Below are 22,672 nucleotides of genomic sequence, written 5' to 3' on the forward strand. Positions count from 1 at the left end.
CGTGCACGCCGCACCTTGGAGCACACTTCGGAGCGCTCCTTGGTGCGCACCATGGTGCCCACCAGGGCGCGCAACCCCGCCGAAGGTGCACGCGAGGTGCGCACCCGGGGCAAACCGGGCTCCGACTTCGTGCACGCCATGGTGCGCACCGCGGCGAAGGTGCGCACCCGGGGCAAACCGGGCTCCGACTTCGTGCACGCCGCACCTTGGAGCACACTTCGGAGCGCTCCTTGGTGCGCACCAGGGCGCGCAACCCAGCCGAGGTGCCCACCCCGGCGAAGGTGCACGCGAGGTGCGTACCCGGGGCAAACCGGGCTCCGACTTCGTGCACGCCGCACCTTGGAGCACACTTCGGAGCGCTCCTTGGTGCGCACCATGGTGCCCACCAGGCCGCGCAACCCAGCCAAGGTGTGCGCACCAAGGTGCACGCGAGGTGCGCACCCGGGGCAAACCGGGGTCCGACTTCGTGCACGCCGCACCTTGGAGCACACATCGGGGCGCTCCCGGGTTCGCACCGGCGTTGCGCACCGTGGTGGGCACCTCGGAGCACACCAAGGTGGGCAGCGAGGTGCGCACCTTTGATGCGATGCCTTCACTAATTTCCATAAAAGGCAAAAAAAAAACGAGATTTTAAAATTTCCGTTTTGAAAGATAGTGAGAAAAAGGGAATGCTGGTGCCATCTTGAGCCCGCCCTGGTGCGCAGCCCAGCCAAGGTGTGCGCACCAAGGTGCCCACCCTGGCGAAGGTGCGCGCCCGGGCAATTAACCCAACTTCCAACTTCGCGCGCGCCAGGGTGGGAGCGCACCCAACAACCGGGCCTGGGAAGAGCCAATGCGAGAAACCCCACCAAACGCTCTGACAAAAAAAGAGGGGGCGCTCCAGTAACCCCGCTTCGGAGCGCACCCTGGGCAAACCCAGCCAAGGTGCCCACCCCGGCCAAGGTGCAGGCGAGGTGCGCACCCGGGGCAAACCGGGCTCCGACAACGTGCACGCCGCACCTTGGAGCACACTTCGTAGCGCTCCCGGGTGCGCACCTCAGAGCACACCAAGGTGGGCAGCGAGGTGCGCACCTTTGATGCGCTGCCTTCACTAATTTCCAGAAAAGGCAAAAAAAAAAGGAGATTTTAAAATTTCCGTTTTGAAAGATAGTGAAAAAAACGGAACGCGCGTGCCATCTTGAGCCCGCCCTGGTGCGCAGCCCAGGTAAGGTGCCCACCCTGGCAAAGGTGCGCACCCGGGCAATTAACCCTACTTCCGACTTCGTGCGCGCCAGGGTGGCAACCGGGCCTCGGAAGAGCCAATGCGAGAAACCCCACCAAACGCTCCGACAAAAAAAGAGGCGGCGCTCCAATAACCCCGCTTCGGAGCGCAGCCGGGGCAAACCCAGCCAAGGTGCCCACCCCGACGAAGGTGCACGCGAGGTGCGCACCCGGGGCAAACCGGGCTCCGACAACGTGCACGCAGCACCTTGGAGCACACTTCGAAGCACTCCCGGGTGCCCACCGGCGTTGCGCACCGTGGTGGGCAGCGAGGTGCGCACCTTTGATGCGCTGCCTTCACTAATTTCCAGAAAAAGGCAAAAAAAAATGAGATTTTAAAATTTCCGTTTTGAAAGATAGTGAAAAAAAAGGAACGCGGGTGCCATCTTGAGCCCGCCCTGGTGCGCAGCCCAGGCAAGGCATGCGCACCAAGGTGCCCACCCGAGGTGCACACCCGGGGCAAACCGGGCTCCGACTTCGTGCAGGCCGCACCTTGGAGCACACTTCGGAGCGCTCCTTGGTGCGCACCATGGTGCCCACCAGGGCGCGCAACCCAGCCAAGGTCTGCACACTAAGGTGCCCACCCCGGCGAAGGTGCACGCGAGGTGCGCACCCGGGGCAAACCGGGCTCCGACTTCGTGCACGCCATGGTGCCCACCGCGGCGAAGGTGCACGCGAGGTGCGCACCCGGGGCAAACCGGGCTCCGACTTCGTGCACGCCGCACCTTGGAGCACACTTCGGAGCGCTCCTTGGTGCGCACCATGGTGCCCACCAGGGCGCGCAACCCAGCCAAGGTGTGCGCACCAAGGTGCACGCGAGGTGCGCACCCGGGGCAAACCGGGGTCCGACTTCGTGCACGCCGCACCTTGGAGCACACATCGGAGCGCTCCCAGGTTCGCACCAGCGTTGCGCACCTTTGATGCGCTGCCTTCACTAATTTCCAGAAAAGGCAAAAAAAAACGATATTTTAAAATTTCCGTTCTGAAAGATAGTGAAAAAAACGGAACGCGGGTGCCATCTTGAGCCCTTCCTGGTGCGCAGCCCAGGCAAGTTGTGCGCACCAAGGTGCCCACCCTGGCGGAGGTGCGCGCCCGGGGCAAACCGGGCTCCGACTTCGTGCACTGCATGGTGCCCACCAAGGCGCGCAACCCAGCCAAGGTGCCCACCGCAGCGAAGGTGCACGCGAGGTGCACACCCGGGGCAAACCGGGCTCCGACTTCGTGCACGCCGCACCTTGGAGCACACTTCAGAGCGCTCCTTGGTGCGCACCAGGGCGCGCAACCCAGCCGAGGTGCCCACCCCGGCGAAGGTGCACGCGAGGTGCGCACCCGGGGCAAACCGGGCTCCGACTTCGTGCACGCCATGGTGCCCACCGCGGCGAAGGTGCGCACCCGGGGCAAACCGGGCTCCGACTTCGTGCACGCCGCACCTTGGAGCACACTTCGGAGCGCTCCTTGGTGCGCACCATGGTGCCCACCAGGCCGCGCAACCCAGCCAAGGTGTGCGCACCAAGGTGCACGCGAGGTGCGCACCCGGGGCAAACCGGGGTCCGACTTCGTGCACGCCGCACCTTGGAGCACACATCGGGGCGCTCCCGGGTTCGCACCGGCGTTGCGCACCGTGGTGGGCACCTCGGAGCACACCAAGGTGGGCAGCGAGGTGCGCACCTTTGATGCGATGCCTTCACTAATTTCCATAAAAGGCAAAAAAAAAACGAGATTTTAAAATTTCCGTTTTGAAAGATAGTGAGAAAAAGGGAATGCTGGTGCCATCTTGAGCCCGCCCTGGTGCGCAGCCCAGCCAAGGTTTGCGCACCAAGGTGCCCACCCTGGCGAAGGTGCGCGCCCGGGCAATTAACCCAACTTCCAACTTCGCGCGCGCCAGGGTGGGAGCGCACCCAACAACCGGGCCTGGGAAGAGCCAATGCGAGAAACCCCACCAAACTCTCTGACAAAAAAAGAGGGGGCGCTCCAGTAACCCCGCTTCGGAGCGCACCCTGGGCAAACCCAGCCAAGGTGCCCACCCCGGCCAAGGTGCAGGCGAGGTGCGCACCCGGGGCAAACCGGGCTCCGACAACGTGCACGCCGCACCTTGGAGCACACTTCGTAGCGCTCCCGGGTGCGCACCTCAGAGCACACCAAGGTGGGCAGCGAGGTGCGCACCTTTGATGCGCTGCCTTCACTAATTTCCAGAAAAGGCAAAAAAAAAAGGAGATTTTAAAATTTCCGTTTTGAAAGATAGTGAAAAAAACGGAACGCGCGTGCCATCTTGAGCCCGCCCTGGTGCGCAGCCCAGGTAAGGTGCCACCCTGGCAAAGGTGCGCACCCGGGCAATTAACCCTACTTCCGACTTCGTGCGCGCCAGGGTGGCAACCGGGCCTCGGAAGAGCCAATGCGAGAAACCCCACCAAACGCTCCGACAAAAAAAGAGGCGGCGCTCCAATAACCCCGCTTCGGAGCGCAGCCGGGGCAAACCAAGCCAAGGTGCCCACCCCGACGAAGGTGCACGCGAGGTGCGCACCCGGGGCAAACCGGGCTCCGACAACGTGCACGCAGCACCTTGGAGCACACTTCGAAGCACTCCCGGGTGCCCACCGGCGTTGCGCACCGTGGTGGGCAGCGAGGTGCGCACCTTTGATGCGCTGCCTTCACTAATTTCCAGAAAAAGGCAAAAAAAAATGAGATTTTAAAATTTCCGTTTTGAAAGATAGTGAAAAAAAAGGAACGCGGGTGCCATCTTGAGCCCGCCCTGGTGCGCAGCCCAGGCAAGGCATGCGCACCAAGGTGCCCACCCGAGGTGCACACCCGGGGCAAACCGGGCTCCGACTTCGTGCAGGCCGCACCTTGGAGCACACTTCGGAGCGCTCCTTGGTGCGCACCATGGTGCCCACCAGGGCGCACCCGAGGCAAACCGGGCTCCGACTTCGTGCACGCCGCACCTTGGAGCACACATCGGAGCGCTCCCAGGTTCGCACCAGCGTTGCGCACCTTTGATGCGCTGCCTTCACTAATTTCCAGAAAAGGCAAAAAAAAACGATATTTTAAAATTTCCGTTCTGAAAGATAGTGAAAAAAACGGAACGCGGGTGCCATCTTGAGCCCTTCCTGATGCGCAGCCCAGGCAAGTTGTGCGCACCAAGGTGCCCACCCTGGCGGAGGTGCGCGCCCGGGGCAAACCGGGCTCCGACTTCGTGCACTGCATGGTGCCCACCAAGGCGCGCAACCCAGCCAAGGTGCCCACCGCAGCGAAGGTGCACGCGAGGTGCGCACCCGAGGTGCACACCCGGGGCAAACCGGGCTCCGACTTCGTGCACGCCGCACCTTGGAGCACACTTCAGAGCGCTCCTTGGTACGCACCAGGGCGCGCAACCCAGCCAAGGTGCTCACCCCGGCGAAGGTGCACGCGAGGTGCGCACCCGGGGCAAACCGGGCTCGGACTTCGTGCACGCCGCACCTTGGAGCACACATCGGAGCGCTCCCGGGTTCGCACCAGCATTGCGCACCTTTGATGCGCTGCCTTCACTAATTTCCAGAAAAGGCAAAAAAAAGAAAAAAATGAGATTTTAAAATTTCCGTTTTGAAAGATAGTGAAAAAAACGGAACGCGGGTGCCATCTTGAGCCCGCCCTGGTGTGCAGCCCAGGCAAGTTGTGCGCACCAAGGCACCCACCCTGGCCAAGGTGGGTCACGGGGTGGGTCCTAGGGTGGGTAACGGGGTGGGTACTAAGGTGCGTGCCAAGGTGGGTCATAGGGTGGGTGCCAAGGTGGGCACCAGGGTGGGTGTGCACCAACCCTAGCCAGGGTAGGTCACGGGGTGGTTGTCGGGGTGGGCGTCAAGGAGCCAAGGTGGGTGGCAAGTAGCCAAGTTGCGTGCCAAGGTGGGTGTCGGGGTGGGTGCCAAGGATCCAAGGTGGGTGCCAAGGAACCAAGGTGGGTGTCTGGGTGGGTGCCGAGGTGGGAGCCAGGGTGGGTCCCAAGGTGAGTGCAAAGGTGGGTGCCAGGGTCAAGGTGAGTGCCAATGTGGGTTCCAAGGTGCCAGGGTCAGGGTGAGTGCCAATGTGGGTTCAAAGGTGCTAAGTTGGGTGCGAGGTTGGGTGCGAGGGTGGGTGGGTGCCAAGGTGTGCTAGGTGGAAGCCCGGGTGGGTCGGCATCCCATGGGTGTCGAGTTGGGTGCCTGATGGGTGCTTCTTGTCAAGTTTTAGTCGTCGGGACTCATTTCGAGCCTTAGAGGTCGTTTCTTGTCCGGTTGCCCTGTCTTCGACCTGGGAACCCAATTTTGGTCCTCGGGTCCCATTTTTTTTTGTCTCGCATCCCACTTTTGGCCTGTGGCCTTTTCGGGGTCGATTCTCGTTTTGGGCATCAGAGCATGTTTCTTCTCCTAAAACCCAATATTTGTTTATTAAGTCTCGGAACACATTTTTGTTCTCGTGGACCCATCATGGGTCTTGGAACGCATTTGTGGTCCTTGGGTCCCATTTTGCATCCCGAAACTTGTGTTTTGGTGCTTGATCCCTATTTTGGGTGCCCACCTTGCACCAAGTGCGCACCCGGGGCAAACCGAGCGCCTTGGTGCACCGGGGCAAGATCGAGCGTGCACCCGAGGCGCCCCGAACATGCACCAAGGTGCACTCGGCCCACATGTGAGCGCAGGTCGTTGCGCCCGAGGTGGTGTGTGGGCACCGCGTTGCAGACGGGACACTGCACGCACACGACGCCCCCTCCAGGTGCACGCACGTAGGCCGGGCCGGGTGCACACCCGACGCCCTAGCAAGGTGCGCGCACCCGGGCAGGGCTCACACTTGGCGAACGGGGCGCACTTCGCGAGGGAGGGTGTGCACCTCGACGGGGGTGGGTGGCCGGGGTGGATTCGCACGTGGGTCGCGGTTTGCTAAGTACACACTGCGACAAGCTCATAACGGGTGCGATCATACCAGCGTTAGTGCACCGGATCCCATCAGAACTCCGCAGTTAAGCGCGCTTGGGCCGGAGTAGTACTGGGATGGGTGACCTCCCGGGAAGTCCCGGTGTTGCACCCTTTTTTAGTTTTTCGCCGGGCGTCGCAATGCTATTTGAATAAACCTTTTGCCCGTTTGCGTTCTCGTCGGGGCCGGGCCGGGCCGGGGTGCGCTGCCCGCACTACCGCGCGCGCGGGGGCGACACCGAGCGCGCACCCGAGGCGCCCCGAGCACACAGGCCACGGTGCAACCCGGGCGTTGTGCGCGCACCCCGGTGCGCCCGAGGTGCTGCGCGCGCACCCAGGTGAAATCGGTGTGCACCTCGGCCAGTGCGCGCTCGGTCGAGTCGCGCACGTTGGCCAAGGTGCACGGTGATGTTTCTTACTCTAAGGTTCCGCACCAGACGCCCGGGACAGGTGAGCGAAGCTGGGCGGGGCCGGGTGCGCGGCCGGGGCAGGTGCACGCAGCTGGAGAGAGCTTTGGAGCACACTTCGGAGCGCACCAATGATGCGCTCCATTCAAAAGTTTCCTGAAAAGGCAAAAAAAGTTGAGATTATAGAATTTCCCACTTGAGAGATTGTAAAAAAAAAAAATTTAAAATGAAGGAAACGCGGGTGCCAAGGTGTGCGCAGCCCAGCCAAGGTGTGCGCACCAAGGCGCCCACCCTGGCGAAGGTGCACGCAAGGTGCGCACCCGAGGCAAACCGGACAATTAACCCAACTTTCGACTTCGCGTGCACCTTGGAGCGCACTTCGGAGCGCTCCTTGGTGCGCACCAATCTTGGGCACCTCGGAGTGCACCATGGCGCCCACCAAGGTGCGCACCCGGGGCAAACCGAGCTCCGACTTCGTGCGCACCTTGGAGCGCACGAAAGGTGCGCACCATGGCGCCCACCAAGGTGCGCAGCCCAGCCAAGGCGTGCGCATCAAGGTGCGCACCCTGGCGAAGGTGCGCACCCGGGGCAAACCGAGCTCCGACTTCGTGCGCACCTTGGAGCGCACAAAAGGTGCGCAACCCAGCCAAGGTGTGCGCACCCCGGTCAAACCGAGCTCCGAATCGTGCGCACCAGAGGTGCACGCCATCGTGCGCACCTTGGAGCACACTTCGGAGCCCTCCTTGGTGCGCGCCGATGTTGCGCACCTCGGAGCGCACCCGGGGAAAACAATGCAATTAACCCGACTTTCGACTTCGTGGGCACCTCGGAGCGCTCTCGGGTTCGCACCTCGGAGCACACCGAGGTGCGCACCTTTGATGCGCTGCCTTCACCAATTTCCAGAAAAGGCAAGAAAACATTGAGAAGGTGTGCGCACCGAGGTGCCCACCCTGGCGAAGGTGCACGCGAGGTGCGCACCCGGGGCAAACCGGGCTCCGACTTCGTGCACGCCGCACCTTGGAGCACACTTCGGAGCGCTCCTTGGTGCGCACCAGGGCGCGCAACCCAGCCGAGGTGCCCACCCCGGCGAAGGTGCACGCGAGGTGCGCACCCGGGGCAAACCGGGCTCCGACTTCGTGCACGCCATGGTGCCCACCGCGGCGAAGGTGCACGCGAGGTGCGCACCCGGGGCAAACCGGGCTCCGACTTCGTGCACGCCGCACCTTGGAGCACACTTCGGAGCGCTCCTTGGTGCGCACCATGGTGCCCACCAGGGCGCGCAACCCCGCCGAAGGTGCACGCGAGGTGCGCACCCGGGGCAAACCGGGCTCCGACTTCGTGCACGCCGCACCTTGGAGCACACTTCGGAGCGCTCCTTGGTGCGCACCATGGTGCCCACCAGGGCGCGCAACCCCGCCGAAGGTGCACGCGAGGTGCGCACCCGGGGCAAACCGGGCTCCGACTTCGTGCACGCCATGGTGCGCACCGCGGCGAAGGTGCGCACCCGGGGCAAACCGGGCTCCGACTTCGTGCACGCCGCACCTTGGAGCACACTTCGGAGCGCTCCTTGGTGCGCACCAGGGCGCGCAACCCAGCCGAGGTGCCCACCCCGGCGAAGGTGCACGCGAGGTGCGTACCCGGGGCAAACCGGGCTCCGACTTCGTGCACGCCGCACCTTGGAGCACACTTCGGAGCGCTCCTTGGTGCGCACCATGGTGCCCACCAGGCCGCGCAACCCAGCCAAGGTGTGCGCACCAAGGTGCACGCGAGGTGCGCACCCGGGGCAAACCGGGGTCCGACTTCGTGCACGCCGCACCTTGGAGCACACATCGGGGCGCTCCCGGGTTCGCACCGACGTTGCGCACCGTGGTGGGCACCTCGGAGCACACCAAGGTGGGCAGCGAGGTGCGCACCTTTGATGCGATGCCTTCACTAATTTCCATAAAAGGCAAAAAAAAAACGAGATTTTAAAATTTCCGTTTTGAAAGATAGTGAGAAAAAGGGAATGCTGGTGCCATCTTGAGCCCGCCCTGGTGCGCAGCCCAGCCAAGGTGTGCGCACCAAGGTGCCCACCCTGGCGAAGGTGCGCGCCCGGGCAATTAACCCAACTTCCAACTTCGCGCGCGCCAGGGTGGGAGCGCACCCAACAACCGGGCCTGGGAAGAGCCAATGCGAGAAACCCCACCAAACGCTCTGACAAAAAAAGAGGGGGCGCTCCAGTAACCCCGCTTCGGAGCGCACCCTGGGCAAACCCAGCCAAGGTGCCCACCCCGGCCAAGGTGCAGGCGAGGTGCGCACCCGGGGCAAACCGGGCTCCGACAACGTGCACGCCGCACCTTGGAGCACACTTCGTAGCGCTCCCGGGTGCGCACCTCAGAGCACACCAAGGTGGGCAGCGAGGTGCGCACCTTTGATGCGCTGCCTTCACTAATTTCCAGAAAAGGCAAAAAAAAAAGGAGATTTTAAAATTTCCGTTTTGAAAGATAGTGAAAAAAACGGAACGCGCGTGCCATCTTGAGCCCGCCCTGGTGCGCAGCCCAGGTAAGGTGCCCACCCTGGCAAAGGTGCGCACCCGGGCAATTAACCCTACTTCCGACTTCGTGCGCGCCAGGGTGGCAACCGGGCCTCGGAAGAGCCAATGCGAGAAACCCCACCAAACGCTCCGACAAAAAAAGAGGCGGCGCTCCAATAACCCCGCTTCGGAGCGCAGCCGGGGCAAACCCAGCCAAGGTGCCCACCCTGACGAAGGTGCACGCGAGGTGCGCACCCGGGGCAAACCGGGCTCCGACAACGTGCACGCAGCACCTTGGAGCACACTTCGAAGCACTCCCGGGTGCCCACCGGCGTTGCGCACCGTGGTGGGCAGCGAGGTGCGCACCTTTGATGCGCTGCCTTCACTAATTTCCAGAAAAAGGCAAAAAAAAATGAGATTTTAAAATTTCCGTTTTGAAAGATAGTGAAAAAAAAGGAACGCGGGTGCCATCTTGAGCCCGCCCTGGTGCGCAGCCCAGGCAAGGCATGCGCACCAAGGTGCCCACCCGAGGTGCACACCCGGGGCAAACCGGGCTCCGACTTCGTGCAGGCCGCACCTTGGAGCACACTTCGGAGCGCTCCTTGGTGCGCACCATGGTGCCCACCAGGGCGCGCAACCCAGCCAAGGTCTGCACACTAAGGTGCCCACCCCGGCGAAGGTGCACGCGAGGTGCGCACCCGGGGCAAACCGGGCTCCGACTTCGTGCACGCCATGGTGCCCACCGCGGCGAAGGTGCACGCGAGGTGCGCACCCGGGGCAAACCGGGCTCCGACTTCGTGCACGCCGCACCTTGGAGCACACTTCGGAGCGCTCCTTGGTGCGCACCATGGTGCCCACCAGGGCGCGCAACCCAGCCAAGGTGTGCGCACCAAGGTGCACGCGAGGTGCGCACCCGGGGCAAACCGGGGTCCGACTTCGTGCACGCCGCACCTTGGAGCACACATCGGAGCGCTCCCAGGTTCGCACCAGCGTTGCGCACCTTTGATGCGCTGCCTTCACTAATTTCCAGAAAAGGCAAAAAAAAACGATATTTTAAAATTTCCGTTCTGAAAGATAGTGAAAAAAACGGAACGCGGGTGCCATCTTGAGCCCTTCCTGGTGCGCAGCCCAGGCAAGTTGTGCGCACCAAGGTGCCCACCCTGGCGGAGGTGCGCGCCCGGGGCAAACCGGGCTCCGACTTCGTGCACTGCATGGTGCCCACCAAGGCGCGCAACCCAGCCAAGGTGCCCACCGCAGCGAAGGTGCACGCGAGGTGCACACCCGGGGCAAACCGGGCTCCGACTTCGTGCACGCCGCACCTTGGAGCACACTTCAGAGCGCTCCTTGGTGCGCACCAGGGCGCGCAACCCAGCCGAGGTGCCCACCCCGGCGAAGGTGCACGCGAGGTGCGCACCCGGGGCAAACCGGGCTCCGACTTCGTGCACGCCATGGTGCCCACCGCGGCGAAGGTGCGCACCCGGGGCAAACCGGGCTCCGACTTCGTGCACGCCGCACCTTGGAGCACACTTCGGAGCGCTCCTTGGTGCGCACCATGGTGCCCACCAGGCCGCGCAACCCAGCCAAGGTGTGCGCACCAAGGTGCACGCGAGGTGCGCACCCGGGGCAAACCGGGGTCCGACTTCGTGCACGCCGCACCTTGGAGCACACATCGGGGCGCTCCCGGGTTCGCACCGGCGTTGCGCACCGTGGTGGGCACCTCGGAGCACACCAAGGTGGGCAGCGAGGTGCGCACCTTTGATGCGATGCCTTCACTAATTTCCATAAAAGGCAAAAAAAAAACGAGATTTTAAAATTTCCGTTTTGAAAGATAGTGAGAAAAAGGGAATGCTGGTGCCATCTTGAGCCCGCCCTGGTGCGCAGCCCAGCCAAGGTTTGCGCACCAAGGTGCCCACCCTGGCGAAGGTGCGCGCCCGGGCAATTAACCCAACTTCCAACTTCGCGCGCGCCAGGGTGGGAGCGCACCCAACAACCGGGCCTGGGAAGAGCCAATGCGAGAAACCCCACCAAACTCTCTGACAAAAAAAGAGGGGGCGCTCCAGTAACCCCGCTTCGGAGCGCACCCTGGGCAAACCCAGCCAAGGTGCCCACCCCGGCCAAGGTGCAGGCGAGGTGCGCACCCGGGGCAAACCGGGCTCCGACAACGTGCACGCCGCACCTTGGAGCACACTTCGTAGCGCTCCCGGGTGCGCACCTCAGAGCACACCAAGGTGGGCAGCGAGGTGCGCACCTTTGATGCGCTGCCTTCACTAATTTCCAGAAAAGGCAAAAAAAAAAGGAGATTTTAAAATTTCCGTTTTGAAAGATAGTGAAAAAAACGGAACGCGCGTGCCATCTTGAGCCCGCCCTGGTGCGCAGCCCAGGTAAGGTGCCACCCTGGCAAAGGTGCGCACCCGGGCAATTAACCCTACTTCCGACTTCGTGCGCGCCAGGGTGGCAACCGGGCCTCGGAAGAGCCAATGCGAGAAACCCCACCAAACGCTCCGACAAAAAAAGAGGCGGCGCTCCAATAACCCCGCTTCGGAGCGCAGCCGGGGCAAACCAAGCCAAGGTGCCCACCCCGACGAAGGTGCACGCGAGGTGCGCACCCGGGGCAAACCGGGCTCCGACAACGTGCACGCAGCACCTTGGAGCACACTTCGAAGCACTCCCGGGTGCCCACCGGCGTTGCGCACCGTGGTGGGCAGCGAGGTGCGCACCTTTGATGCGCTGCCTTCACTAATTTCCAGAAAAAGGCAAAAAAAAATGAGATTTTAAAATTTCCGTTTTGAAAGATAGTGAAAAAAAAGGAACGCGGGTGCCATCTTGAGCCCGCCCTGGTGCGCAGCCCAGGCAAGGCATGCGCACCAAGGTGCCCACCCGAGGTGCACACCCGGGGCAAACCGGGCTCCGACTTCGTGCAGGCCGCACCTTGGAGCACACTTCGGAGCGCTCCTTGGTGCGCACCATGGTGCCCACCAGGGCGCACCCGAGGCAAACCGGGCTCCGACTTCGTGCACGCCGCACCTTGGAGCACACATCGGAGCGCTCCCAGGTTCGCACCAGCGTTGCGCACCTTTGATGCGCTGCCTTCACTAATTTCCAGAAAAGGCAAAAAAAAACGATATTTTAAAATTTCCGTTCTGAAAGATAGTGAAAAAAACGGAACGCGGGTGCCATCTTGAGCCCTTCCTGATGCGCAGCCCAGGCAAGTTGTGCGCACCAAGGTGCCCACCCTGGCGGAGGTGCGCGCCCGGGGCAAACCGGGCTCCGACTTCGTGCACTGCATGGTGCCCACCAAGGCGCGCAACCCAGCCAAGGTGCCCACCGCAGCGAAGGTGCACGCGAGGTGCGCACCCGAGGTGCACACCCGGGGCAAACCGGGCTCCGACTTCGTGCACGCCGCACCTTGGAGCACACTTCAGAGCGCTCCTTGGTACGCACCAGGGCGCGCAACCCAGCCAAGGTGCTCACCCCGGCGAAGGTGCACGCGAGGTGCGCACCCGGGGCAAACCGGGCTCGGACTTCGTGCACGCCGCACCTTGGAGCACACATCGGAGCGCTCCCGGGTTCGCACCAGCATTGCGCACCTTTGATGCGCTGCCTTCACTAATTTCCAGAAAAGGCAAAAAAAAGAAAAAAATGAGATTTTAAAATTTCCGTTTTGAAAGATAGTGAAAAAAACGGAACGCGGGTGCCATCTTGAGCCCGCCCTGGTGTGCAGCCCAGGCAAGTTGTGCGCACCAAGGCACCCACCCTGGCCAAGGTGGGTCACGGGGTGGGTCCTAGGGTGGGTAACGGGGTGGGTACTAAGGTGCGTGCCAAGGTGGGTCATAGGGTGGGTGCCAAGGTGGGCACCAGGGTGGGTGTGCACCAACCCTAGCCAGGGTAGGTCACGGGGTGGTTGTCGGGGTGGGCGTCAAGGAGCCAAGGTGGGTGGCAAGTAGCCAAGTTGCGTGCCAAGGTGGGTGTCGGGGTGGGTGCCAAGGATCCAAGGTGGGTGCCAAGGAACCAAGGTGGGTGTCTGGGTGGGTGCCGAGGTGGGAGCCAGGGTGGGTCCCAAGGTGAGTGCAAAGGTGGGTGCCAGGGTCAAGGTGAGTGCCAATGTGGGTTCCAAGGTGCCAGGGTCAGGGTGAGTGCCAATGTGGGTTCAAAGGTGCTAAGTTGGGTGCGAGGTTGGGTGCGAGGGTGGGTGGGTGCCAAGGTGTGCTAGGTGGAAGCCCGGGTGGGTCGGCATCCCATGGGTGTCGAGTTGGGTGCCTGATGGGTGCTTCTTGTCAAGTTTTAGTCGTCGGGACTCATTTCGAGCCTTAGAGGTCGTTTCTTGTCCGGTTGCCCTGTCTTCGACCTGGGAACCCAATTTTGGTCCTCGGGTCCCATTTTTTTTTGTCTCGCATCCCACTTTTGGCCTGTGGCCTTTTCGGGGTCGATTCTCGTTTTGGGCATCAGAGCATGTTTCTTCTCCTAAAACCCAATATTTGTTTATTAAGTCTCGGAACACATTTTTGTTCTCGTGGACCCATCATGGGTCTTGGAACGCATTTGTGGTCCTTGGGTCCCATTTTGCATCCCGAAACTTGTGTTTTGGTGCTTGATCCCTATTTTGGGTGCCCACCTTGCACCAAGTGCGCACCCGGGGCAAACCGAGCGCCTTGGTGCACCGGGGCAAGATCGAGCGTGCACCCGAGGCGCCCCGAACATGCACCAAGGTGCACTCGGCCCACATGTGAGCGCAGGTCGTTGCGCCCGAGGTGGTGTGTGGGCACCGCGTTGCAGACGGGACACTGCACGCACACGACGCCCCCTCCAGGTGCACGCACGTAGGCCGGGCCGGGTGCACACCCGACGCCCTAGCAAGGTGCGCGCACCCGGGCAGGGCTCACACTTGGCGAACGGGGCGCACTTCGCGAGGGAGGGTGTGCACCTCGACGGGGGTGGGTGGCCGGGGTGGATTCGCACGTGGGTCGCGGTTTGCTAAGTACACACTGCGACAAGCTCATAACGGGTGCGATCATACCAGCGTTAGTGCACCGGATCCCATCAGAACTCCGCAGTTAAGCGCGCTTGGGCCGGAGTAGTACTGGGATGGGTGACCTCCCGGGAAGTCCCGGTGTTGCACCCTTTTTTAGTTTTTCGCCGGGCGTCGCAATGCTATTTGAATAAACCTTTTGCCCGTTTGCGTTCTCGTCGGGGCCGGGCCGGGCCGGGGTGCGCTGCCCGCACTACCGCGCGCGCGGGGGCGACACCGAGCGCGCACCCGAGGCGCCCCGAGCACACAGGCCACGGTGCAACCCGGGCGTTGTGCGCGCACCCCGGTGCGCCCGAGGTGCTGCGCGCGCACCCAGGTGAAATCGGTGTGCACCTCGGCCAGTGCGCGCTCGGTCGAGTCGCGCACGTTGGCCAAGGTGCACGGTGATGTTTCTTACTCTAAGGTTCCGCACCAGACGCCCGGGACAGGTGAGCGAAGCTGGGCGGGGCCGGGTGCGCGGCCGGGGCAGGTGCACGCAGCTGGAGAGAGCTTTGGAGCACACTTCGGAGCGCACCAATGATGCGCTCCATTCAAAAGTTTCCTGAAAAGGCAAAAAAAGTTGAGATTATAGAATTTCCCACTTGAGAGATTGTAAAAAAAAAAAATTTAAAATGAAGGAAACGCGGGTGCCAAGGTGTGCGCAGCCCAGCCAAGGTGTGCGCACCAAGGCGCCCACCCTGGCGAAGGTGCACGCAAGGTGCGCACCCGAGGCAAACCGGACAATTAACCCAACTTTCGACTTCGCGCGCACCTTGGAGCGCACTTCGGAGCGCTCCTTGGTGCGCACCAATCTTGGGCACCTCGGAGTGCACCATGGCGCCCACCAAGGTGCGCACCCGGGGCAAACCGAGCTCCGACTTCGTGCGCACCTTGGAGCGCACGAAAGGTGCGCACCATGGCGCCCACCAAGGTGCGCAGCCCAGCCAAGGCGTGCGCATCAAGGTGCGCACCCTGGCGAAGGTGCGCACCCGGGGCAAACCGAGCTCCGACTTCGTGCGCACCTTGGAGCGCACAAAAGGTGCGCAACCCAGCCAAGGTGTGCGCACCCCGGTCAAACCGAGCTCCGAATCGTGCGCACCAGAGGTGCACGCCATCGTGCGCACCTTGGAGCACACTTCGGAGCCCTCCTTGGTGCGCGCCGATGTTGCGCACCTCGGAGCGCACCCGGGGAAAACAATGCAATTAACCCGACTTTCGACTTCGTGGGCACCTCGGAGCGCTCTCGGGTTCGCACCTCGGAGCACACCGAGGTGCGCACCTTTGATGCGCTGCCTTCACCAATTTCCAGAAAAGGCAAGAAAACATTGAGAAGGTGTGCGCACCGAGGTGCCCACCCTGGCGAAGGTGCACGCGAGGTGCGCACCCGGGGCAAACCGGGCTCCGACTTCGTGCACGCCGCACCTTGGAGCACACTTCGGAGCGCTCCTTGGTGCGCACCAGGGCGCGCAACCCAGCCGAGGTGCCCACCCCGGCGAAGGTGCACGCGAGGTGCGCACCCGGGGCAAACCGGGCTCCGACTTCGTGCACGCCATGGTGCCCACCGCGGCGAAGGTGCACGCGAGGTGCGCACCCGGGGCAAACCGGGCTCCGACTTCGTGCACGCCGCACCTTGGAGCACACTTCGGAGCGCTCCTTGGTGCGCACCATGGTGCCCACCAGGGCGCGCAACCCCGCCGAAGGTGCACGCGAGGTGCGCACCCGGGGCAAACCGGGCTCCGACTTCGTGCACGCCGCACCTTGGAGCACACTTCGGAGCGCTCCTTGGTGCGCACCATGGTGCCCACCAGGGCGCGCAACCCCGCCGAAGGTGCACGCGAGGTGCGCACCCGGGGCAAACCGGGCTCCGACTTCGTGCACGCCATGGTGCGCACCGCGGCGAAGGTGCGCACCCGGGGCAAACCGGGCTCCGACTTCGTGCACGCCGCACCTTGGAGCACACTTCGGAGCGCTCCTTGGTGCGCACCAGGGCGCGCAACCCAGCCGAGGTGCCCACCCCGGCGAAGGTGCACGCGAGGTGCGTACCCGGGGCAAACCGGGCTCCGACTTCGTGCACGCCGCACCTTGGAGCACACTTCGGAGCGCTCCTTGGTGCGCACCATGGTGCCCACCAGGCCGCGCAACCCAGCCAAGGTGTGCGCACCAAGGTGCACGCGAGGTGCGCACCCGGGGCAAACCGGGGTCCGACTTCGTGCACGCCGCACCTTGGAGCACACATCGGGGCGCTCCCGGGTTCGCACCGGCGTTGCGCACCGTGGTGGGCACCTCGGAGCACACCAAGGTGGGCAGCGAGGTGCGCCACCTTTGATGCGATGCCTTCACTAATTTCCATAAAAGGCAAAAAAAAAACGAGATTTTAAAATTTCCGTTTTGAAAGATAGTGAGAAAAAGGGAATGCTGGTGCCATCTTGAGCCCGCCCTGGTGCGCAGCCCAGCCAAGGTGTGCGCACCAAGGTGCCCACCCTGGCGAAGGTGCGCGCCCGGGCAATTAACCCAACTTCCAACTTCGCGCGCGCCAGGGTGGGAGCGCACCCAACAACCGGGCCTGGGAAGAGCCAATGCGAGAAACCCCACCAAACGCTCTGACAAAAAAAGAGGGGGCGCTCCAGTAACCCCGCTTCGGAGCGCACCCTGGGCAAACCCAGCCAAGGTGCCCACCCCGGCCAAGGTGCAGGCGAGGTGCGCACCCGGGGCAAACCGGGCTCCGACAACGTGCACGCCGCACCTTGGAGCACACTTCGTAGCGCTCCCGGGTGCGCACCTCAGAGCACACCAAGGTGGGCAGCGAGGTGCGCACCTTTGATGCGCTGCCTTCACTAATTTCCAGAAAAGGCAAAAAAAAAAGGAGATTTTAAAATTTCCGTTTTGAAAGATAGTGAAAAAAACGGAACGCGCGTGCCATCTTGAGCCCGCCCTGGTGCGCAGCCCAGGTAAGGTGCCCACCCTGGCAAAGGTGCGCACCCGGGCAATTAACCCTACTTCCGACTTCGTGCGCGCCAGGGTGGCAACCGGGCCTCGGAAGAGCCAATGCGAGAAACCCCACCAAACGCTCCGACAAAAAAAGAGGCGGCGCTCCAATAACCCCGCTTCGGAGCGCAGCCGGGGCAAACCCAGCCAAGGTGCCCACCCCGACGAAGGTGCACGCGAGGTGCGCACCCGGGGCAAACCGGGCTCCGACAACGTGCACGCAGCACCTTGGAGCACACTTCGAAGCACTCCCGGGTGCCCACCGGCGTTGCGCACCGTGGTGGGCAGCGAGGTGCGCACCTTTGATGCGCTGCCTTCACTAATTTCCAGAAAAAGGCAAAAAAAAATGAGATTTTAAAATTTCCGTTTTGAAAGATAGTGAAAAAAAAGGAACGCGGGTGCCATCTTGAGCCCGCCCTGGTGCGCAGCCCAGGCAAGGCATGCGCACCAAGGTGCCCACCCGAGGTGCACACCCGGGGCAAACCGGGCTCCGACTTCGTGCAGGCCGCACCTTGGAGCACACTTCGGAGCGCTCCTTGGTGCGCACCATGGTGCCCACCAGGGCGCGCAACCCAGCCAAGGTCTGCACACTAAGGTGCCCACCCCGGCGAAGGTGCACGCGAGGTGCGCACCCGGGGCAAACCGGGCTCCGACTTCGTGCACGCCATGGTGCCCACCGCGGCGAAGGTGCACGCGAGGTGCGCACCCGGGGCAAACCGGGCTCCGACTTCGTGCACGCCGCACCTTGGAGCACACTTCGGAGCGCTCCTTGGTGCGCACCATGGTGCCCACCAGGGCGCGCAACCCAGCCAAGGTGTGCGCACCAAGGTGCACGCGAGGTGCGCACCCGGGGCAAACCGGGGTCCGACTTCGTGCACGCCGCACCTTGGAGCACACATCGGAGCGCTCCCAGGTTCGCACCAGCGTTGCGCACCTTTGATGCGCTGCCTTCACTAATTTCCAGAAAAGGCAAAAAAAAACGATATTTTAAAATTTCCGTTCTGAAAGATAGTGAAAAAAACGGAACGCGGGTGCCATCTTGAGCCCTTCCTGGTGCGCAGCCCAGGCAAGTTGTGCGCACCAAGGTGCCCACCCTGGCGGAGGTGCGCGCCCGGGGCAAACCGGGCTCCGACTTCGTGCACTGCATGGTGCCCACCAAGGCGCGCAACCCAGCCAAGGTGCCCACCGCAGCGAAGGTGCACGCGAGGTGCACACCCGGGGCAAACCGGGCTCCGACTTCGTGCACGCCGCACCTTGGAGCACACTTCAGAGCGCTCCTTGGTGCGCACCAGGGCGCGCAACCTAGCCGAGGTGCCCACCCCGGCGAAGGTGCACGCGAGGTGCGCACCCGGGGCAAACCGGGCTCCGACTTCGTGCACGCCATGGTGCCCACCGCGGCGAAGGTGCGCACCCGGGGCAAACCGGGCTCCGACTTCGTGCACGCCGCACCTTGGAGCACACTTCGGAGCGCTCCTTGGTGCGCACCATGGTGCCCACCAGGCCGCGCAACCCAGCCAAGGTGTGCGCACCAAGGTGCACGCGAGGTGCGCACCCGGGGCAAACCGGGGTCCGACTTCGTGCACGCCGCACCTTGGAGCACACATCGGGGCGCTCCCGGGTTCGCACCGGCGTTGCGCACCGTGGTGGGCACCTCGGAGCACACCAAGGTGGGCAGCGAGGTGCGCACCTTTGATGCGATGCCTTCACTAATTTCCATAAAAGGCAAAAAAAAAACGAGATTTTAAAATTTCCGTTTTGAAAGATAGTGAGAAAAAGGGAATGCTGGTGCCATCTTGAGCCCGCCCTGGTGCGCAGCCCAGCCAAGGTTTGCGCACCAAGGTGCCCACCCTGGCGAAGGTGCGCGCCCGGGCAATTAACCCAACTTCCAACTTCGCGCGCGCCAGGGTGGGAGCGCACCCAACAACCGGGCCTGGGAAGAGCCAATGCGAGAAACCCCACCAAACTCTCTGACAAAAAAAGAGGGGGCGCTCCAGTAACCCCGCTTCGGAGCGCACCCTGGGCAAACCCAGCCAAGGTGCCCACCCCGGCCAAGGTGCAGGCGAGGTGCGCACCCGGGGCAAACCGGGCTCCGACAACGTGCACGCCGCACCTTGGAGCACACTTCGTAGCGCTCCCGGGTGCGCACCTCAGAGCACACCAAGGTGGGCAGCGAGGTGCGCACCTTTGATGCGCTGCCTTCACTAATTTCCAGAAAAGGCAAAAAAAAAAGGAGATTTTAAAATTTCCGTTTTGAAAGATAGTGAAAAAAACGGAACGCGCGTGCCATCTTGAGCCCGCCCTGGTGCGCAGCCCAGGTAAGGTGCCACCCTGGCAAAGGTGCGCACCCGGGCAATTAACCCTACTTCCGACTTCGTGCGCGCCAGGGTGGCAACCGGGCCTCGGAAGAGCCAATGCGAGAAACCCCACCAAACGCTCCGACAAAAAAAGAGGCGGCGCTCCAATAACCCCGCTTCGGAGCGCAGCCGGGGCAAACCAAGCCAAGGTGCCCACCCCGACGAAGGTGCACGCGAGGTGCGCACCCGGGGCAAACCGGGCTCCGACAACGTGCACGCAGCACCTTGGAGCACACTTCGAAGCACTCCCGGGTGCCCACCGGCGTTGCGCACCGTGGTGGGCAGCGAGGTGCGCACCTTTGATGCGCTGCCTTCACTAATTTCCAGAAAAAGGCAAAAAAAAATGAGATTTTAAAATTTCCGTTTTGAAAGATAGTGAAAAAAAAGGAACGCGGGTGCCATCTTGAGCCCGCCCTGGTGCGCAGCCCAGGCAAGGCATGCGCACCAAGGTGCCCACCCGAGGTGCACACCCGGGGCAAACCGGGCTCCGACTTCGTGCAGGCCGCACCTTGGAGCACACTTCGGAGCGCTCCTTGGTGCGCACCATGGTGCCCACCAGGGCGCACCCGAGGCAAACCGGGCTCCGACTTCGTGCACGCCGCACCTTGGAGCACACATCGGAGCGCTCCCAGGTTCGCACCAGCGTTGCGCACCTTTGATGCGCTGCCTTCACTAATTTCCAGAAAAGGCAAAAAAAAACGATATTTTAAAATTTCCGTTCTGAAAGATAGTGAAAAAAACGGAACGCGGGTGCCATCTTGAGCCCTTCCTGATGCGCAGCCCAGGCAAGTTGTGCGCACCAAGGTGCCCACCCTGGCGGAGGTGCGCGCCCGGGGCAAACCGGGCTCCGACTTCGTGCACTGCATGGTGCCCACCAAGGCGCGCAACCCAGCCAAGGTGCCCACCGCAGCGAAGGTGCACGCGAGGTGCGCACCCGAGGTGCACACCCGGGGCAAACCGGGCTCCGACTTCGTGCACGCCGCACCTTGGAGCACACTTCAGAGCGCTCCTTGGTACGCACCAGGGCGCGCAACCCAGCCAAGGTGCTCACCCCGGCGAAGGTGCACGCGAGGTGCGCACCCGGGGCAAACCGGGCTCGGACTTCGTGCACGCCGCACCTTGGAGCACACATCGGAGCGCTCCCGGGTTCGCACCAGCATTGCGCACCTTTGATGCGCTGCCTTCACTAATTTCCAGAAAAGGCAAAAAAAAGAAAAAAATGAGATTTTAAAATTTCCGTTTTGAAAGATAGTGAAAAAAACGGAACGCGGGTGCCATCTTGAGCCCGCCCTGGTGTGCAGCCCAGGCAAGTTGTGCGCACCAAGGCACCCACCCTGGCCAAGGTGGGTCACGGGGTGGGTCCTAGGGTGGGTAACGGGGTGGGTACTAAGGTGCGTGCCAAGGTGGGTCATAGGGTGGGTGCCAAGGTGGGCACCAGGGTGGGTGTGCACCAACCCTAGCCAGGGTAGGTCACGGGGTGGTTGTCGGGGTGGGCGTCAAGGAGCCAAGGTGGGTGGCAAGTAGCCAAGTTGCGTGCCAAGGTGGGTGTCGGGGTGGGTGCCAAGGATCCAAGGTGGGTGCCAAGGAACCAAGGTGGGTGTCTGGGTGGGTGCCGAGGTGGGAGCCAGGGTGGGTCCCAAGGTGAGTGCAAAGGTGGGTGCCAGGGTCAAGGTGAGTGCCAATGTGGGTTCCAAGGTGCCAGGGTCAGGGTGAGTGCCAATGTGGGTTCAAAGGTGCTAAGTTGGGTGCGAGGTTGGGTGCGAGGGTGGGTGGGTGCCAAGGTGTGCTAGGTGGAAGCCCGGGTGGGTCGGCATCCCATGGGTGTCGAGTTGGGTGCCTGATGGGTGCTTCTTGTCAAGTTTTAGTCGTCGGGACTCATTTCGAGCCTTAGAGGTCGTTTCTTGTCCGGTTGCCCTGTCTTCGACCTGGGAACCCAATTTTGGTCCTCGGGTCCCATTTTTTTTTGTCTCGCATCCCACTTTTGGCCTGTGGCCTTTTCGGGGTCGATTCTCGTTTTGGGCATCAGAGCATGTTTCTTCTCCTAAAACCCAATATTTGTTTATTAAGTCTCGGAACACATTTTTGTTCTCGTGGACCCATCATGGGTCTTGGAACGCATTTGTGGTCCTTGGGTCCCATTTTGCATCCCGAAACTTGTGTTTTGGTGCTTGATCCCTATTTTGGGTGCCCACCTTGCACCAAGTGCGCACCCGGGGCAAACCGAGCGCCTTGGTGCACCGGGGCAAGATCGAGCGTGCACCCGAGGCGCCCCGAACATGCACCAAGGTGCACTCGGCCCACATGTGAGCGCAGGTCGTTGCGCCCGAGGTGGTGTGTGGGCACCGCGTTGCAGACGGGACACTGCACGCACACGACGCCCCCTCCAGGTGCACGCACGTAGGCCGGGCCGGGTGCACACCCGACGCCCTAGCAAGGTGCGCGCACCCGGGCAGGGCTCACACTTGGCGAACGGGGCGCACTTCGCGAGGGAGGGTGTGCACCTCGACGGGGGTGGGTGGCCGGGGTGGATTCGCACGTGGGTCGCGGTTTGCTAAGTACACACTGCGACAAGCTCATAACGGGTGCGATCATACCAGCGTTAGTGCACCGGATCCCATCAGAACTCCGCAGTTAAGCGCGCTTGGGCCGGAGTAGTACTGGGATGGGTGACCTCCCGGGAAGTCCCGGTGTTGCACCCTTTTTTAGTTTTTCGCCGGGCGTCGCAATGCTATTTGAATAAACCTTTTGCCCGTTTGCGTTCTCGTCGGGGCCGGGCCGGGCCGGGGTGCGCTGCCCGCACTACCGCGCGCGCGGGGGCGACACCGAGCGCGCACCCGAGGCGCCCCGAGCACACAGGCCACGGTGCAACCCGGGCGTTGTGCGCGCACCCCGGTGCGCCCGAGGTGCTGCGCGCGCACCCAGGTGAAATCGGTGTGCACCTCGGCCAGTGCGCGCTCGGTCGAGTCGCGCACGTTGGCCAAGGTGCACGGTGATGTTTCTTACTCTAAGGTTCCGCACCAGACGCCCGGGACAGGTGAGCGAAGCTGGGCGGGGCCGGGTGCGCGGCCGGGGCAGGTGCACGCAGCTGGAGAGAGCTTTGGAGCACACTTCGGAGCGCACCAATGATGCGCTCCATTCAAAAGTTTTGAAAAGGCAAAAAAAGTTGAGATTATAGAATTTCCCACTTGAGAGATTGTAAAAAAAAAAAATTTAAAATGAAGGAAACGCGG

General features: G+C 62.6%; 3 non-coding genes across 3 annotated transcripts; all 3 read left to right on the forward strand.

Annotated features, from left to right (window-relative positions):
• The first annotated feature begins 6,175 nt into the window (after window positions 1–6,175).
• Window positions 6,176–6,294, forward strand: LOC131868378 (5S ribosomal RNA). The gene has a single exon (XR_009366836.1). It is a non-coding gene; the product is annotated as a 5S ribosomal RNA (ribosomal RNA).
• A 7,804-nt stretch (window positions 6,295–14,098) lies between these two features.
• On the forward strand, window positions 14,099–14,217 carry LOC131868379 (5S ribosomal RNA). Its single transcript, XR_009366837.1, has one exon. It is a non-coding gene; the product is annotated as a 5S ribosomal RNA (ribosomal RNA).
• Window positions 14,218–22,022: 7,805 nt separating this feature from the next.
• Window positions 22,023–22,141, forward strand: LOC131868381 (5S ribosomal RNA). The gene has a single exon (XR_009366839.1). It is a non-coding gene; the product is annotated as a 5S ribosomal RNA (ribosomal RNA).
• The last annotated feature ends 531 nt before the right edge of the window (window positions 22,142–22,672 follow it).

The sequence above is a fragment of the Cryptomeria japonica genome, unplaced genomic scaffold, assembly GCF_030272615.1.
Source record: "Cryptomeria japonica unplaced genomic scaffold, Sugi_1.0 HiC_scaffold_205, whole genome shotgun sequence".
In the NCBI taxonomy this organism is placed as follows: Eukaryota; Viridiplantae; Streptophyta; class Pinopsida; order Cupressales; family Cupressaceae; genus Cryptomeria; species Cryptomeria japonica.